This window comes from Vidua chalybeata, chromosome 4, assembly GCF_026979565.1.
Source record: "Vidua chalybeata isolate OUT-0048 chromosome 4, bVidCha1 merged haplotype, whole genome shotgun sequence".
NCBI classification, from domain to species: domain Eukaryota; kingdom Metazoa; phylum Chordata; class Aves; order Passeriformes; family Viduidae; genus Vidua; species Vidua chalybeata.
This window is the reverse complement of record NC_071533.1, coordinates 51,465,502-51,483,272: the sequence shown is the minus strand read 5'-3', so window position 1 is coordinate 51,483,272 and position 17,771 is coordinate 51,465,502. Positions and strand designations below refer to the sequence as shown.

Sequence of the window (17,771 nt, the reverse complement as noted above, 5' to 3'; positions counted from 1 at the left end):
TGCCGGGTTGGTTCAGTTAGGGGTTTTAATAAATATTAGTTAGTCGGTTCTATGTACCCCCATTTTCCCCTCACAATTGTTTGCTACAGGTTGTCTGCCATAGGAGCTTTCCCATCTCAGTCTTGTAGTTCATTCCTGAGAGTTTTGTGTCAGTTACCCCATCCCTATATTCCTATTCGTCCCAGAACCCTGTACCCACCCCTGTTGTGTTCCCGTTGGCTCCCGTGGTCCACGTCACTCCTCTGTTGCCTGTCCCCATTGGGCGAGGGGGGCTTCCGCCCCTGTCTGTCCACCCCTATATAACCCCATGCCTCCTTTGTCTCGGTGCCATCTTGACCACACACACACTAGGAGACGCCGCTCCAGCCACCACGGCAGCCACACGGGAATAAAATACTCCAGCCACGCAGGACAAAGTGTGCCTTCTCTCATCCCTTTGTCTTCTCTCAGCGTCAGCTACAGAATGTGGCTCCCACGCCGGAGCGCTCAGCGCTAGAGCGCCTGGACATGCGGTAGTCCTGGTCTCCCAGCCAAAAGGCAGCACCATTAGCCGGGCTCCCAAGCCGCCTGAGACTGGGGAGAAGAACACAATGCCACACCTGTCAGGGTAGACCTTTTTTTTTTTCCATGCAGGGAAATAGAAAACCTACCTAAGATCAAAGATTTATTTGCAGTTTGGGGAAAAAAAAAAAAAAAAAGAAAAATTAAAAAAGGGGGAAAAAAAGTGCACCACCTTATACATCCTTATACTGTTAATTTCTACAAAGAAATTAAATAAATATTTTAACCTCTATTAATATGGGTGTAAAAGCCCTTTAAGTCAATTTCTTAAAAACATTTAAATAGTTAGGAGGAGATCAACAAGGACACAGAGCAGACTCCTTACAGTAATGCATGCTGAGAGGATGAGAGATCATGGAAAATGGATAGAAGGAAAAACTTGGTGAACTGGAGATTGGATGCAGGGTGAAATTGGGTAGTGGAAAAGGCTGCCCAAAAAACCAGCACCGGAGGTTTCCATGACCCGAGTGGATTAAGCCCGAAATGACCTAGTCTGACCTCATAGGTGGCCCTGCTCATGCTACAGCCCTCCTAAGAAGACTTTCATTTTGAAATGTCCTATAATCCGATGAAGTTTTTGGACACAGTCACTGTCATTGAAGAATTCTAGAATATGGTGTCAAATTTATCATAGACTATTTGCACATTCTCAGTCATCCTGTTTTCATTGAAAACTCCTAATCGATTGAAATGCACTAGAAATCACATTTCAGTTGAGGATCCTTTGTGGCCCCTGAAAAGCAAAATATTTTTTCAGGGATATGATTTATCTTCACATTGGCAACCTCATTCATAAAAGTATACCAATTGGGAATAAATACCTAATTAAATGCCAGTACCAGACGCTTTTCTCTACTGCTATGCACTCTCCCTAACAGACTTCTTGTGCAGACCCTGACAGAAGTCCTGCTGGACAAAACAAATCTCATCAAGTCGAACAAGCCAGAATCTGGTGACTGCATTGTAAGTCAGAGTTATTTAAGGATCTGGTAAAGAACCAGGTAAAGATATCTGGTTGCCTAGATTTTCTAATACAAATGCAAACCACTTTTAAAATAGTTGTATTACTTTGAAAGTCCTTATGCATAAAGAAAACATACAAAGATGTGTAAGAATCAGGTGGAAAAGTAATAAGTGAAAAAAAAACCAAAGAAAAATCGAGAGTATTTCACATGGCTAGACAAAAAACATCAGTGTTAGGCATAATAAAGAGAACAAAGAATAAGTTAGTAAACAGAAAAAATGACCACAAATGGAGTAGAATAACAAAAAAGCCAACACCACATTCTGGCCTTCAAAGCACTTGAAGCACACTGTACTACTCTCCACCAAGATACACACACACACTTCAGATTGAAATCCATACCCTTAGGACCCAGAAAGGCAGTAGCAGCATAAGCATAACACCAGGACCCACCAAGTCTATATGTAACTTAACTGGATTGTCATTACTGAGACTTTTCCATTCCACTTCTTTATTTTTTGCAATAATTAAATGTGGACTAGTAGTAATCACTTGAGTAGATCAGTTATACAAATAATACATTCTAGGTTTTATGTAAGTAATTTTCCTCTTTGACCCCAACATGATTTTGAGCACAATGTTGTATGAGTATCTGTAGAGTTCTTAGTAGTAGTAAAACCAGAAGGAGCTAAGTTATTCTGTATGCAAAGCAAATTCAGTGAAATGATTAGTACAGCTTTCATCTTATTCCGATACCTCTGGATCAGAGATAAAAGAACATATCCCACTTGAAGGAATAGTTTTGTTCCTCCAATTCCTCTGCAGATATATGTGATTTTATGCAGCTGACCTCCAATGTTTCTGCCATGGGATTGTGGTTGCTATGATGCACATGGCATTTTAACTTGCTGTGAAAAGGAACCAGCAAATAGCTACACTGTCATTCATCCAGGTCTTCATCACTGTACTAGGGAGAATTTAGTCAGTTACTAGAAATAACATAGAACCCATCACTGTATTTTATGGTTGTGAAAAGAGATTAGTCTACATATGACTAATGGTGTCATCAGTTAAAATGATAAATAGCAAATATTTTAGAAGCTTTTTGGTTTGGATTATGAATGTGATTTGAATAAAATATAACATGCATATATTAATTTTTCAACAGTGAAATGATAATCAAGAGGAATAATATATAGTTCTTAACTTCAAATATTTGTTTCCTTTTTTTGTTTAAGATATACTCATAACTGAACCATTAACTGATGAAGTTTGCAGTTGCCTGAACTTATGAGTTAATTTGCTGCACTGAAGTTTTACTTAACATTGCTTCTGTGATAGGCAAGAAGAAACACATTGTTTTCCACTAATATTTAAGATAGAATTTAATGCACAGAATTTTCTAGGAACAGCTAAAAGTTCTGTGAAAAAATAGTCAGTCATGAAATGTACACCAATCCACAAACTAAGAGATGACAACTCTCTATAAATCTGGCAGACTTTTGGCAAAAAGGTCTCTGAAGATGTCTCATATGAAGCATGACAAGAACAGGTGGTTTTAGATGCCGACACATCTTATACCCGGTCTCAATAAAAAAATTTAATCTGTATTTTGTGTTCACTCCTATCTTAAGTGCTAGCATTTTTTGAAATATTCACATTTATTTAAAAGGAAAGTAATTTGAAAAGTTAATATCTCCTCTGAGGATGTCATTCCCAGCAAAGGAAAATTCATAATGAATGTTCATTAATGTTCTTTATCAGTTCATTAAAGCTGCTTGTGCACTATGTTTATGAACATCTTTGATAAACATTTGGATTTGTTGTGCATGAACTGCTGATGAATAGTCATTAAACTGTCCCTAAGTTTATTCATTATGAGTGCTTATTAATTTCTCATGAATTATTATAAAATCCAAGCTGCTCTAGCAGTCATCTGTAAACAAAGAACAATTATTCACAGTATGTATTACTTATTAGAAATAAATTAAAAATATAACCTTATTTCAAAAGACTAATGCAAAGAAAATATACTTCGTTCTGGCAGTAACTTTATCAAATCTAAAGCAATTTCAGAGAAAACTATTGGAAATTATGTTATAATTTGGAGACATACTTTCACTTATGGATCATCTGACAGCCAAATTGAATCCATATAGCTGCAGAGTAGCACTTACTTCTTGAATATGAGTTTAAAGATGTCCAGATCTGTCCAGATCTTATATATACTGCTAATATTAAGGGAATACTTTCCACTGGAAGTATAGGTATCTAACACACACTCTTCACAGACATAACTAAACTTGTACTCAAAAAAAATGCAAACACATCATAACTACAGAAACGTACACATCTTTAATCTCTCTTGTCCTATGCATAGCTCTCATTACCCAGTCACATTTTTCCTTATGAAATTCCATAGCCTTCAGGTTCAAGTAATTCTTTATTAGTTTGACTGTAGGACAGATCAGAAATTTCTGAACAAGATTTGTAAAATTCAGATTACATGATAGTAATAATTCAGGAGGCCTTGCTATCTCTATGCTACAATAGATACATCAGTGCTTAGCATCTGGATAGCTTAGACATAGAAAACTTAAAGCAAGGCAGGTCTACACTCTAGTTAGCCATCTTTAGTCATATCCATTGCACTCACACACTTTACAAATCTGTTCTTAATGGAATTTATTGTTATTAAGCAAACAATTAATATTTTAGATTTGTCCAAGTTTTGATTAATAAACCTTGATGTTATAATTTTGGGGTTCAACTAATTATTGAAATAGAAAGAGTTTTTCACAAGTATCAGAAATTTAAACCTTCTGTTTCTATTCAAGGAAAGAAAAAGTAAAGAAAACAAAGTGCAAGTAAAAATGTCCAAGTCACTGTATCACAGTCACAGCAATTGCTGCAATTGGAAAAAAATCAGGCAGGCTAATCATGATAAATGTGATAGAAGGATAAAAAGATGGTAGCAAATGCTAAAAATGTTCACACAGGGTAGTTTCTGAAAAACTGGACAGATGCAAAAGAGAATATTTCCAACAGAAATAACACAATCACCATAAAAGGCTTACAGTACAAACAGTTAATGTGGTTTTGTTTTAAAAAGCTGAAATTTGCCAGAATTCCTTGTAACAAAATTCAAATTGAGATGCGATCCTTTGGGCCTCATCATCAGTATATTAGTTTCACAGTATGGTATCTCCACGGACTTCAATCAAAGCTTGTAATCTACACCAATACATTTGTGTAAGCATACACTGTCTACACTAATAAATATTCAGCCATTAAGTAACATCATTGTTTTCTATTTCTCAGTTGACTACTCAGAAGTAATTTAAAACAAATTAGACAGAAAACATGAACTTACTTCTCCTTTATAAAAATGGTACTTAGTACTCCCTTTCCTTGCTTTATGTACCTGATTTATTCACGTTGGAAGGACAAACAGCATTACAAGTGCTAGGTGGGGGGTGAGGGGCAAGTAGACAAAGACACAACCCACACCCAGATGTTCATGTGACAACAGAGAGATTTATTTTCCATGCCCAGTCTTATAAAAGGCACTTTGAAAGACTGGATCTGGATATTCTCATTGGTCTGAACTCCACGCCCCCTTGGAATGTGGCCAGTGAAATGCTTATAGTTTCATAAGAGACCTGACTGGGAGAAACTCCTGTCAATTATTCCCGGGGCTTGGTCATATGGCATATCCACTAACATACCAGTTTTTCCTCTACAGAGGCCCTTTGAGGGCCACACATCTCAAATCTGATGCAAAGAATGTCTGTTAATCACACAGCTATTCAAAATCACTTGTAAATAAGAACATCCATTTCAATTGTAGTAGATTTCCATTAATGTTAGTGAGAAGAAAAATCTATATTGCAGAGAATTCAATCTAATTACTTCTCTTTCCTTTATCTTCTCTTATATAGCCTTTTTAAATTACCTTCTCTCTTCTTACTGGAGTCACAATTTTATTCTCCATTTTTCCCACGTAGTTATTTCACCCCTTTTCACTTCTTTTCCAAAACTTAAACCATAAAGAAACTCAATGTTTTGTTTGCATTCACTCCTTCAAATGAAATAAGACTAAGCTTTAATAAAAAGACTGCAATAATTAATATTCTAACATTAAGAGCATACTGGGAAATTTAGGTGGGCATATGAAAACCAGTAAGTTTATCAGCAATATTCTATCTGTAAAGAACTTCTGACTTCCCAGTTTGTATTCAGTTGCAAGAGCTATGAGCAGGGAGAGAAGGGCAAGGACCTGTCAAGCAACAGAGCAGCTGGCAGGGAGCACCCTTTAAGACCCCACTTCAGTGCCAGGGACATCAGATTCCAGTACTCCTTTCTCACAGGGAGCTTGCAAGCACCTCATGAAGGGGGCAATCTCACACCTTCTCCCAGTAATATAATGAAACAAAAAGACAATTAGAATCCTTTTACTGAAAATTCAGTTTTAATATCAAGTATATTTATGTCAATACAGATTTAAAAAGTTGAAACTGCAGATAGCAAAATCTCTCTATAAATCTAAAATTTTTATACCATTTTGGTATCTAAGGAACAATACAAAAATAAAAAATGGGTATTTCAATTTTTGAAGCAAAAGCTGTGTTTATGAAATAAAATCGTACATCAAAAGGCACTACAAGCAAAAGCTACTTAATTTAATAATTAAGCACTTTTTTCATTAATTATCTAAGAGTAATCAGAAATTATAATTTTTGCCTTTTCATACATAAGGAAGTAATTCAAGGAATAAGGCTGATTGAGGAAGACTACCTCATAGATTCTTTTTCTGGAATAAGCTAATTTGATAAGTATAATTTGGAAGAGCAAATCGTTAAAATGACAGCCAGTCACCAGTGGTGTCCCTCAGGGGTCTGTACTGGGGCCAGTTCTATTTAATATTTTTATAGACGACATGGATGAGAGCATCAAGTCCTTCATTAGTAAATTTGCAGACGACACTAAGCTGGGAGATTGTGTTGATCTGTTGGACGGAAGGAGGGCTCTGCAGAGAGACTTAGATTGTTTGGATGGATGAGCAGAGTCCAACAGCATGAAGTTTAATAAGTCTAAGTGCCGAGTTCTACATTTTGGCCACAAAAATCCCCTACAACGTTACAAGCTGAGGATGGTGTGGCTGGACAGTGTTCAGGCAGAAAGGGACCCGGGGGGGTCTGGTCGACAGCTGGTTGAATATGAGCCAGCAATGTGCCTTGGTGGCCAAGAAAGCCAATGGTATCCTGGCCTGCATTAGGAATTGTGTGACCAGCAGGAGCAGGGAGGTCATTCTTCCCCTGTACTCGGCACTGGTGAGACCACATCTTGAGTGCTGTGTCCAGTTCTGGGCCCCTCAGTTTGGGAAGGACACTGAGATGCTTGAGCACGTCCAGAGGAGGGCAACGAGGCTGGTAAGGGGCTTGGAACACAAGCCCTATGAGCAACATTTGAAGGAACTGGGGCTGTTTTGCCTGGAGAAGAGGAGGCTTAGAAGTGACCTTATTGCTCTTTACAACTTCCTGAAGGGAGGTTGTAGACAGGTGGGGGTCGGTCTCTTTCACCAGGCAGTAACTGACAGAACAAGAGGACACAGTCTCAAGCTACGTCAAGGAAGGCATAGGTTGGATATTAGGAAAAAAATTTTCACTGAAAGAATAATAAAGTACTGGAATTGTCTTCCCAGGGAGGTGGTAGAATCACCATCTCTGTATGTGTTTAAAAAAAGACTGGACATGGCACTTGGTGCTATATTCTAGTTGAGGTGTTAGGGCATATGTTGGACTTGATGATCTTCCAACCTCATGATTCTGTGATTCTATGAAAAAATGTACACATGAGGAACTGGTAGCTGTAAACTGAAGTACATAAAAGATGAGCAGTCAGAAAATATATGGAGAAATAATCTTTTTTAACAGCTGATAGAAACATCACAGTCCTTTCACACATTGACTCTTGTTTACCTGTATTAGAAAGTAATCTTTGTCTTGTTTTCTGCTTACATGGTTAAAGACAGAAAGGTAAATTTTCCACATTTCTCTAACATGTGCAAAATTGTTTTTTATGTGCTGAGGGTTTTTTCCATAGACTAGACTTACTGGCATGTGGGGGTTTTGTTTGACAGAGAATGGAATTTAGAAGAGTTGCAACATCCTCCACCCTAGTTTTTGTTAAGCATTAGAAATTGAACATTCCTCAAATTTTGGTGAAACATAAGTTATTTCCTTTTCCATGCTCCATCTAATACTCCACCCTGATGGACACTGTACCCTACACATATTCTAAATCATGCAATGCTAAGCTAAGGAAGGAGTCCTTTCTTAGAATGAAAGACTGCTAGGAGATGTAGATTCCCCAGTTGAGGGGATTCTAGAAGTAATGAAGCTTTGAGAGTTCAGAGATGGGTATCTTGGTGAAAAGTACTGGTTATATTAACCTTGGCCATTAAAAGATACCTACTTGAGACTACAGCTAAGGAGAAGTACTGTGTCTCTTTACTCTCCCTGACACCATTTGAAAATATCCAGAGCTCCACATCTACTCACCCTTCTTGCCCTCTCCTCTGGAGTCCATAAAACATAATAACAGTATATAGGACTTTGCACAGACAAAGAATTATTCTTGATCACAGAGTACAGTTATCTCTACTCTTAATAACATATTTTGCTAATTTCCAGTTCGAAATTAGCTTTTCAGTCCCTCAGTGCTTGCCTTCAAATTTCCAAAGTATTCTGCAGAAGACTGAATGACAGTTTTGGCCTTGTCCCAGCAATTGACAGTAGGGAAATACCCAGAAAATTATCTAGGTGGTAGAAATGATAATTCATTTGGTTTTTTTTTTTTTTCCTTTCTGAGCTAAATATTATCTGAGAGATCAAAGGCAGATAACATCATCTACACCAGTAAGAACATGAATTCGGACACTGCTGTAACTTTAGAAAAACTGTTGAATCACTTCAGACAACAGGTCATCCAGCTGACACAATAATACACCATAGTTGAAGGCTAACCTCCATCTCAAATATAAATGGATTCATGCACAGGGAGTGAAGTCTCCCTTTTGCCCCTCATCCTCAGTGTTGTTTTGATTGATGAAAAAATACAACTCTGAACTCAGATCACCTTAGTTCTTGAGGATTGAATTAATTTGTATGAAACCTATCAAATCAATAGGCTTATGAGATGGTGGTTTAAAATTTATATCTTTTAAGGTTTAACCAGTAGGACTTTTTTTTCTTTACTAATTGTTCTTTATAATGAAACACTGAGCACTCCTCAAACTTTGCACTATCCAACTGAGAATTTGTCAGCTGTCACCTCGGTTCTTTGTAACTGCCCAGATTTCAAAAAAATTAAAATCCTCTTCAGTCTAATCATCTTGATGATTATCATAATAGCAAAAATATTACTTACACATCTCTAGACTTAAGTAAGATTTTCAAGACACTCCTTATTCAACTAGATATTATTTTTAACAAGCTAGGAGAAGATTTTTGGTAGAAGGCTCTTCTCTTTGGGAGCAAATCCTTCTGCTGATGCAAAAGATTTATGCAGATCTAGAAGCACTCGGCAGGAAAGAAAGACCACTACAGAACTGATCCCTTCAGGAATCTTGGAGGTTCAGAAATGCCTTTGGAAGTTAGGAACCCAAATTCCATTTAAAAAAATGAATGAACTTCTAAAGCCTAGAGTTTTACTAAATCTTCCTTTAAAAAGCAAAGAACAGACACTGAGGCTTTAAAAAATGTTGCTCTTTAAGCCTCTAAACTCATCTGTCTCTAATAACTGTAGTAACTGGGCACACATTAGTGCACCCTCTACACTAAAAATGTTAAGTTAAAAAAGACATTTCTTTTTTAAACTATGAGTCATAAAGACAGAGAGACAAAGTAATTAGCACAAGGACATCCTGTATCTGAACTCAGAATCAAAACTGTATCATTCAGGTTCCTGGCTCTCATCTCAGCCAGTAACCTATCCTACATTGTAAAATAAATGTAAACTCCTATTTCTATCCCAACAGAGGCTTATGTATTAAAACATCTAATGGATTCCTAACAATTGATACATCCAGCGGCTGCATCTTACTTTTCCTGGCCCCAGTCAGCTCCCGAGCACCCAGCTTGGGTGCCTCGGCTTCTCGTCAGGTTCGGTGCTTGCCGCTACTTCTGGGCGCTTCTGCTGCCGCGCCTCGGGGGTGGGCTGGCCGCGCGTTGCCATCGGCACGAGGGAGGAAATGAAGAGGCAGGGAATTGTCCAAATCCATCCGCGTGGTGGCTGGATACTTTACTGGCTGCGAGAGCTGCGATGGAGAAGTGGCAGCGCCCTCCCAGTCTTGCATGGACGAATCTGGCAGCGAGGCTGGGGGGCGGGTAGTGGGATGATATAGGGGTGGGACAGGGAGAACAGGAGCCCTCCCCGCCCAATGAACACAGACGCCGTGGCGGTGACGTGTGCCACAGCAACCAATGGGAACACGACGGGGGCGGACAAGGGGCTTCGGGGCGAGTGGGACTGTGGGAATGGGGTGATGGGCACGGAATCCTCAGGAGCTGGCAGGGAGTGGTTACAAGAGTGATGGGGGAAACTCCAATGGCAGGCAGCCTGGAGCTAGCCACGGTGAGGGGGGGAAACGAGGGTACATAGAACCGGCAAACGAACAAAGATCAGAACCCCTAATCTGAAACCAAACCCAGTATGCAACAACACCCTTTGCATTACAGACTGTTCTGGTTTTGGGTTTTTTTGGGGGGTTGGTTGTTTTTTGGTTCTGTTTTTGTTTGTGGGGTTTTGGGTTTTTTGTTTTTTTTTGGTTTATTTTTTTACTTGTGTTGGTGGTGGTGGTGGTTGGTTGGGTTTTTATTTGTTTTTTGTTTAGTTTTGATTTTGTTTTTTTGGGGTTGGGTTGGGTTTTTTTTGCCACTCAGGAATTATTAGCAAAATTGCTTTCTACTTTCCATTCTATAAAAGCATGTGAGTTACAATCATCAGGTTTGTGTCCCACCTTCAAAAAAAAAAAATCTTGCCTGATAATGCCTTAGGACAAGTACATAGAGTAAGAACCACTTTTTTCTTAGGTATTGAAATCCTCGGATTAATACAAGCTTCCCTCTTTCACCCCCTACATTTAAACCAAAAGCCTCTTGCTTTATAGATCATGAAGGAAAACTGACATCATAATTTCTGTTTTGATGTTCTTTACTGAGGTGTCAGATGTGATGGATTTGCTGATGTAGACTGAACTAGGGTGTGGTAGCACATGTGCTACCACACTAGGGTTCCTAGAACAACCATGCCAAATGCTAGAGTCAGATCAGGCCATATTATTATGAAATCTTGCACCAGAAGCATTTTCTGCTTTCTGTCCCACCCTCAGGATCCTGTTCTCCTGTACACAAACCTATGTGCTCCCATTATGTACAGCCTACTACACATTCCTTGAGAGACCTTCAGTTCTGTACCCACAGCTTGTATTTGAGTTATGGTTGCTTGCTTTATTTATCCCAGATATTTCGGGTTGGTTTGTTCAAAATCAGGCTGTGGCCAGTTAAGCTGAGTGCTGGAAGAATCACTTAGTTTCATAGAAGGTTCTGTCTTCACAGAGGTCACCATAGAGCCTTTAAAGGACCTCTAAACCTGGATAAAAAAACCCACTGTTGAGTTACAGCCTTCAAATCTCTGCAGCTAGAACATGTATCTTTGAGAAATAATCACACATCTCACACTGATCCTTCACACTGCTGTGGTGCTACAGAATGGATGAAAGAATACCACTGGTTATATTTTTTTCTTACTACATTTGATGTAAGCACAGATGTTTGCAATTACAAACCTGAAAATGCCACATGGGAGAAGCATTCCTTCATCCCAGCATAGAGGAATACACATCTCTTTTCTTCAGCTGAATCTACACTGAAATACAAGGCTTTGCTCAGTCTGTGTCAATTTTTAAATCAGTTTTAGAGAATGGTGCATTTAAGATACTGGTACCAGTTCCCAGACCTACTGAGACTAATGTTAAGTATGTTTGAGAGGCCAAATATAATTTCTAAGCCAGTACTTTCCATGTCTGTCATTTCCTCTCATGTGCCCTCTTGGATGTATCACTTTCAGGCTTTTCAGGTTCAGTATTTATTTCCAAATACTATCAAGTTCCAGTGAAAGTTGCCTAACATGTCCTTAGTCTTTTTGAGCCTCCAGTTTCCACTTGTGCAAGAAAATTACACAGACATTTAGTAAACAAAAGCATGGATGTTCACTAAGATTACAGGCATGGCAAAAATGAGCATCTATGCATTTATTTCTTTAATGCACATGATTTAATTTAGAGGATTTGGTTGTATCTTAAATTTATAAGCAGGAAAGTTCATAATGTTTTGTGCAGAGCACTTCTTAACAGAAACTACAATTTGGTAATAGAATCACAGAATGTTAAGGGGTTGGAATGGACCTTAAAGATCATCAAATCCCAAGCTCCCTGCCACAGGCAGGGACACCTTCCTTTCAATCAGGCTGAAGGCCTTATCCAAGCCAGCTTTTAACAATGCCAAGGCTGGAGCATCCATCCACCCCTTTCTGGTATCACCAAAAACCAGGAAATAAACTCTCCAATCAGTTTGTTAGGTTAGAAAGCTGACATTCAGTGCTGAGGTACATGGTGGTCGCAGATCCCCCTACCAGAATCACCTTCTACCCACTTGGATCTGATTTCACAATTACTATGTTGGTTTTTTCAGTTTCTTCTTTATCTTGGGAGTCCTGCCAAATATCCTTGTTGTCTATAAATTCTGCATTCTTTGTATACATTTTCCATGGGCATTCTTCTTCCCAAGCTATGTTAACTTCCTCCCACCAACTCTGAGATTTCTGAAGCATGTCAAGCCTTAAACTTTAATTGTTTTTCTAACATATGGGCATGGACATAGATCTTGCTTGCTAGCCACTATCTGTTTCACAGATTAAATCTCCCTTCTTGCTGATTCGGTCCCAACATTTTCCTCCACTGCTGCATAGACTCCTTTTGAAAGAAATATAACCTGTTCAGTAACAATGAGCAACTTATTCCAGTGTCTAACTACCCTCACAGTAAAAAATTTCTTCCTAGTGTCTAACCTAAATTTCCCTTCTTTCAGTTTTGTATCCATTACTCCTTGTCCTATTACTGACAAATAGTCACTCTCCAGCTTCCCTGTAGGCCCAAAACAAATACAAATAATCCTTTGTTTTCCACAGGAATTTTACAGAAAAATAAGTTTATTTTATATTTTTCCTTCAGTTGATAAAGTAGAATTAATAATATTATTTTTAAGTTTTCATCAAAGTGCACCTGTAGATTTGAGTTTCCTTACTTGCTGACTTGTGACAGCATGCATGTTTGAGCCTTAAGCCTTTCTCTTTTATTCTGCAAGTCCTCTTCCACTTTTTAGCATAATTCATAGTATGACCAGGCCTCCAGTTCCCATCTGGCAGGTAAAATAAACCCTCTTGTAGGCATTTAGGCTGACCTACTTCACTGTGTGTAAGTAATGGGGATCTCATGGGTTCCTGATACCTTCACAGCTCATCATTATCACCAGTTCAGAAAATCCCTCATTGGATTATCATTCCCTACAGCTCTGAGCTGGTCCTGTAAAAAATGCAGGTGAGGGCACTTTGGGAAAAAATTGAAATGGCAAAATATTAAAGGCGTAGTATAGACCAATCGTTATCACTGCAACAAGTCAAAAGGGACATTCCTGTTATTTCTTTGCTGCTTTAGAGATAAGAGCCTTGATCCGGGCTCTGAGTGGTCCCAGATGGAAATCTTATGTGGGAACAGTTGCCTGGATGCATCTACCTGGACCATATTCCCAGACCCAGCTCTTTTGGCAAGATGTGCAGGAACTGTAACAAGGTAAGCATGCCCTTGATCTGCTCCTTTTTATGCTCTCTTTCTGCCTTCAACTCCAGCTGCATATCAGCCCCACTGACTACTGGAAGCAGAGTTGTCTGAACTGGCACTGCTCTCCATGATGATGCTTTCCTCTTGCAGAATTACTTCTTCACTCTGCTATCTTGTGTTCAGATTTCTAGAGAACTATTAGGTGTTTCTAGGTGACAAGCACTGAAAGTTACCCAAATAACCATAACTGAGCTTAAACTGTGGACAGGTATAGATTTTCCCAGGCTGAAACAAAATAGGAATGCAAGGTCTGAAAAACCTGCTGACACTGAGTATCTTGACATTTTGCCATGTCTATACAGAAGGGCTAATTACTCCGTTAAAATGAGTCCTACTTTTCTCAAAAATTAATGACAGTGTCATGCCAATCCATAAGTTCCCTTTTTTGTGTCACTCTCCTCCCACTATTCAGAGCTAACCTTGACACTGGTCTTCATCATTATATTAAAATATACTTAACTAACTTTCCAGCAACAGCATTCTACTTTTAACAGTTCATGTAGTAGGTATGATTTTCTTCTCCACTCTAAGTTATACAGAAATTACTGACTTGTAGTATAAAATACCTGATAAAGATCAATCGAATCTACTCTTGTAACTCTGAGTCAGCAGAAGCAGGAAAGTATTGATGGACTAGCAAGGGCACAACAAACTTAGGCACATCAAGAAGTGTCACCTGAATGAGTCAAAAAGAATTAAATAAAAACAATTATAAAATTTACTGCTACCTGCTACAGGAAAAAAAAAAACAACACCACCAGTTTCTGAAACAACAGTGTTCATTGAAAATTACTTATCTGGAATTTCTGTCTTTCTTGGATGTAATTCAAACACAAAGGAGGTGAAAATTCTTAAGAAGAGCCATTTACAAGTTGACAAATCATTTTGCAGCTGCTGTTTGTGTTCTCGTCCAGCTAGCCCAAGGAACAGAATTTGGGGCTCAGTCCTGCTCCAGAGAGTGAGGCTGTGTGAAGTATGATGGTATGAAGTTGGTGGTATGAAGTACACTGAAGGACCAGAAAACCTACAGCATCTGCAGGTTATCTCAATCAGAACATGTAAAACCTTCTTGTAAATGAATATATATATATATATATATATTTAAAATGTTAGAGATTAACGTGATTGGAGCAACACATGAAGCCACCTTTGAATTTTCAAGGTAAGCCTTACAAAATTCCAGCAGGATGAGCATGTTTACTGCTGATGGCCAGTCCCTACATAACATTAAGTACCACCACTACGAACACAAGTCTGTGTCTGCCCTGTCTGTGAGCACACCAGCTGCTGCCTGCAGCCTGGGCCAGCTCAGTGTGGGGAATGACATCCTTCCCTTCCCTCTCCTCTGCTCTTCTTGCTGTCCTCACTTACTCCCAACCTTTCCCAGCTGGCCCTACCTCCTTTCCTCCCACCTCTGCCCTGCCCACCCATCCAGTGAAACACTGAATTTTATTCACCTCATATCCATAAAGCTATTGTCTCTTATGTATAGAGAAAGAGAAATAAGTATGCAGCTACAAATTAAACTATCCCAGAGTAACAACATCACATAGCACCTCACATTTTGAAACAGCAAGAGCTGTTTTGGCAAAGCCAAGTCTCTCTGAATCATGTTTAATATCAAATTTACTTATTTCAAGACAATTGATGTTTCGTGGCATTGTGGGAAATGACTGCTCACTTTTAAAAATTTTAAGGGTTTATTAAACCTTAACAAAAAATACAACAAAATGACTAAATAAGGATAAATTACAGCGCTGGGAGCCTCGTGACTATCAGCCACATGCTCACCTACAAAATGGATGCTCTGCCTTTTAATTCTTTAGCCCCTCCCAAAGTTTTGTCAGTCAACTCCTTCTCTGCCATCTATTGGTGGAGATTATTTTCTTACAGGTTGATTGGAGGTCAGGTGTTGTTATGCTGTGCCTCTTGGTAATAGAGGGGAGCCAGCCCCCTCCAAATGTCCTGACTACTATAGCTATTACAAAGGGGAGGGGAAAGAGATCTATGGGGGGCACATATTACAATAACATCACTATACATTTTAACATACACATAATATTTATCTATTAATTGTGAGAGCCAACTGTTACATTACTCATCTGTAACAGTATGTCTGATTTAGCAGAGTGATACAAAATATGCAACTAGAAATGTTAAGTTACATTTAGCAAAACATACAGCGATCTCAAAACACAGCTCAGTCACACTATCGACCAGAGTCTCATTACCAGTCTTTCTAAGGCACTGCAGGTTGCCAGAAAGAAATATGTGGGCTGAAACAAGCTCAAGCTTGTTGCTCTCTTCTAAACAGACATTTGTGTGGAAAATCATGCTGTGGAAAGCCAGTGTCCAAAAAGGAGACAGAAGGGTCCTGCAACTTTATTTGAACTTTATTGACTTAATATATATATATATATATATTCATGAGGGGGGTTTGTGACAAACTTTCATTAAAAAATCATCCTTCTCTGAAAAAATGTGCTTCCAATTGCACCCCCATGGACAAATTGGGAAATTAAATGTTACTATACCTAAAATGCAGAAAATATACAAAAATTGTATATGGATATAGCTTTGATATTTTGTTGTTTTTTATTTTGTGGATTTGTTTGTTGGTTTTTTTTGTGGTTTTTTTTTGGGGGGGGTTGGGTTTTTTTTGTTTTTTTTGTTGTTGGGTTTTTTGGGTTTTTTTGAGGGCAAGAGATTCATCACTTATTTTTATTTCTGTTAAGCAGAGAGCACTTCTAGCTTTGAGAGAAAACAGATGTGAGCTTATTTTCTGTTTTTCAGAAAGAATCGAACCCCTGCTGTCATTTCCAAGCTAAAGATTAATTAGATTTAGAGAGATATATCCAGGAAGAAGAACATAAAATGTAGGGACCTGATCCTGGGAAACACAAAAAATTTGGAATGATAGTGAAACCAATGTCAATAACACGTGATTTTTTTACACCTCTGAGCTCAGTTTCATCTTCCATATAATGAGGCCAATGCTTAGCAACTAGAATAAAAGTTCAGATATAATCTGTAAAATATTGGCAATTTCAAGGTAGGTTGCATACTTTGCTTTGCAAGTGTATGGACTTTTTGTTTATTCACAAAATAAAATTGTTCCATACACAGAAAACAGTTATTTTATGCTTTATGAATTAGGATTTACATATTCCATCTACAAGATAGAAACTATCAAACTGTATTAAATTTCTGGCAGAAAGACTTTTCATCCTTTTTTTTTCCTTCAGTTCCAAGCAAAAAAGCTAGTGTTTGAGATTCTGTTGATATTGCTATAGTCTTAAAGACTTTTCAGAGAATCAAAAATCAAACTTTGAATACACCAAGGCATTTCAGAGAAGGATTACATAGGTTAATTACCATAGAAATTTGGAAGGGACTTATTAGGTTATCTAAACTAATCTAACATAATCTAACTGTTGCATCCCGGGTTTGGGTTCAGATTAGGGGTTCTGATATGTGTTAGTTAGCCAGTTCTGTGTATCCCTGTGCACCCCCCGTGTCCCCCCCCCGCAGTGGCCCACTCCAGGTCACTCACCATTGGAGCATCACCATGCCAGTCCTGTAGTCACCCCCCCGTCCCCTCCGGAGAGTTCAGTGTCTGTTACCCCATCCCCACAACCCCGTTCTTCCCGGAGTCTTGTGTCCACCCCAGTCACGTCCCCCTTGGTTACCCTGGTCCACGTCACTCCCCCATTGTCTGTCCCCATTGGGCGAGGGGGGCTTCCGCCCCCATCGGCCCGCCCCCTATAAAATCCCGCGCGCCCTCAGTCCCAGCGCCATTTTGTCCATGTGGCACTAGGGAGCAAGTTGCGCTTCTCCATTGCAGCTCCATGCAACAATAAAAGCTCTCCAGCCGACCATGTGGACAGAGTGGACATTCCTTCCCTCTTTGTCTCGCCCCTCGCGCCGGCAACAGAGCGTGGCCAGCCCCACCCAGGTGCGCGGAACACAGCAGCGCCCGGGACAAGCGGCGCCCTGGTCCCACCGAGAAGCAGCGCCCTTGCCGGGCTCTCTGGAGCTGCCCGGGACCGGGGAAAACGATGCAATGCCACATCTAACCTCCCATGCTAACACATCACTACATTTCCTATATTTACACATGGTGTCTTTGCTGGTAAACTTCCCCCAAAATGCATCTTTCAGAAAGGTCTCTTCCTCAAGACCTGCTGTGAGTTTTCACTAGTTTGTCACAGTGGTTAACATCTGGTTGACACCTTGGCATTATTTCCAGTATAGTTTATAAAGAGGGACTTTTTCCTGTTATATTTA

The 17,771-nt window shown here is 39.2% G+C and overlaps 1 long non-coding RNA gene across 2 annotated transcripts; it reads right to left on the bottom strand.

The window, feature by feature from the left end:
• Positions 1 to 11,058: 11,058 nt before the first annotated feature.
• LOC128787330 (uncharacterized) lies at positions 11,059 to 17,114 on the bottom strand. 2 transcript variants are annotated; one of them, XR_008430670.1, is made up of 4 exons: positions 17,038 to 17,114; positions 14,051 to 14,160; positions 11,376 to 11,455; positions 11,059 to 11,179 (listed from the first exon to the last, which is right to left on the bottom strand). It is a non-coding gene; the product is annotated as an uncharacterized LOC128787330 (long non-coding RNA). The 2 variants fall into 2 exon arrangements; XR_008430669.1 differs by lacking the exons at positions 11,059 to 11,179; positions 11,376 to 11,455 and adding exons at positions 12,853 to 13,005; positions 13,095 to 13,169.
• Positions 17,115 to 17,771: the final 657 nt, after the last annotated feature.